Here is a 2,029-nt window from a genome sequence, read left to right as displayed (position 1 = left end):
CAGCTCTGCAGATGAGCACAATGATAGACTATCACAGAGTATCAGCCCATGCATAACTTTGGGACGAGGCGGAGAAGTTTTCGCTTTGTGCTTCAATGCTCTTAGTTGTTGTCAAAATTGACCCGATACAGCTGTTCACTTTGTGACTCTGCCTTTAAACTGTAGCCAACGAAACTAAATGTATTGTATGGTAACCTACACTGTTATCAATCTCTGCTTATTTAATGTTATAACGACAGATGTATAGTAATTATTTATTCACCAGTGGTAAGTGGCACCCTTTCCACAATCTCTGCTAAATTCACTCTACTTATTCAGTTTAGTTCATTCTGCTAATTCAAAAAGAGCCCTTATGCCGTGACATTGTGAATTTCAATGCCGTGACCCGGATTCGAACCGGGGTTGCTGCGGCCACAACGCAGAGTACTAACCACTATACGATCACGGCGAGCTACCAGGGCTTGCATATGTGGAGTTGAAATTGATCTACTCAAGCAGGCCTTCACTGTGACGTGGCTGAGGTGGTTAAATTCCAAAGTCTAACGTTACACTTTGATGCCAGTTAGATTACAGTTAGTGCTTGTGTGTCTGTGGGACAAATTGGGTTATTCAAGCATGCAGTGACGAGGACAGGCACAGCTGACCTTTTGGCTTTCCACTCAAGGGGTCTCCCACAAGCCCTGGTAACTCGCCATGATCATACAGTGGTTAGTGCTCTGTGTTGTGGCCGCAGAGTCCGGGTCACGCCATTTTGATACACAATGTTACGGCAAAAAGTCTCCTTTTGAATGACTCAAAGTACTAACTGTGTAATCTAAAATATTAACACAACATGTAAAGTGTTGGTCCCATGTTTCATGAGCTGAAATAAAAGATCCCGGTCTACAGTCTATGACTTAGGTGGCTGGAGTCTTTGACAATTCTTTGGGCCTTCCTCTGACACCGCCTGGTATAGACGTCCTGGATGGCAGGATGCTCGGCCTCAGTGATGTAAGCACTATGCTCTGTTGCGAATTGCAGTCGGATGCTGAGCAGTTGCCATACCAAGCGGTGATGCAGCCAGTCAAAATGCTCTGGATGGTGCAGCTTTAGATATTATTTGAGGATCTGAGGTCCAATGCCAAATATTTTCAGCCTCCTGAGGGGAAATAGGCATTGTCGTGCCCTCTTCACGAAGGTCTTGGTATGTTTGGACCATATTTTTCACATGCAAACCTTTATATGTCCGAACTAAGAATAATATAGGCTTCCCGAAAATAACATGGTCGCTGTGGTAGAAAGTTTATTTTGATTGGCGAAATCTGCATTTATCAAAATGTAAACAGGATTATTAGGGAAATTGTTCTTCTTGCAAAGCATGTAGACGTTTAAATCAAACTATTATATAAATCTGAATATTCACAATAATCATAATTTGTGTGTGTACTCAGTGCTGGCCGAGTTTCTATTGGTCAGTCACCGGGCCCCACACTACACGATAAAGGCAAAACATTTCTTACATTGTCGGGGTCTACGACCGCACGTGGCGATGCTTAATTGGAAGAACTAGACCTGTCACTGAGCAGGCTGGGGAGAACCTTCCAGAAGGACAACCATCTCTGTAGCACTCCACCAATCAGGCCTTTATGGTGGAGTGGCCAGACGGAAGTCACTCCTCAGTGAATGGCACATTGCTCTCTCTTCTCATCATTTTCCGAGGATGATTCTCAGAGCTGAGAATAATGAATGGTAAACTTAACCCTATACTCTGCTGCCAGTGGACTTCTGGCAGGTTAGGAAGTGTCAGTATGTTTGCCTGTTCTTCCTGTCCCATATGCACAGTGACGATACTGTGGGCCTGAAACTAGACCTGGTCCAACACACCCATCTTTCCATTCTCTTTTCCCTGTGTTCAGGTCAGAGAATGATAGATTCATCCGCTGGAGTTTGGGGGAACCCAATATGCTGCCCCTGGATGATATAATCAAGGAGAGGTTGACCGTCACCCTCATGGATGCCTAATCATTGTCCAGGGGAGGGCATGTTCCTA

At 44.7% G+C, this 2,029-nt stretch overlaps 1 non-coding gene across 1 annotated transcript; it reads right to left on the bottom strand.

Moving 5' to 3' along the window:
* Positions 1-376: 376 nt before the first annotated feature.
* trnah-gug lies at positions 377-448 on the bottom strand. The gene has a single exon. It is a non-coding gene; the product is annotated as a tRNA-His (tRNA).
* Between the last annotated feature and the right edge of the window lie 1,581 nt (positions 449-2,029).

The sequence above is a fragment of the Oncorhynchus gorbuscha genome, unplaced genomic scaffold (genome assembly GCF_021184085.1).
Source record: "Oncorhynchus gorbuscha isolate QuinsamMale2020 ecotype Even-year unplaced genomic scaffold, OgorEven_v1.0 Un_scaffold_8756, whole genome shotgun sequence".
In the NCBI taxonomy this organism is placed as follows: domain Eukaryota; kingdom Metazoa; phylum Chordata; class Actinopteri; order Salmoniformes; family Salmonidae; genus Oncorhynchus; species Oncorhynchus gorbuscha.
The sequence above is the reverse complement of the archived record's forward strand: the minus strand, read 5'-3'. Positions and strand labels throughout refer to the sequence as shown.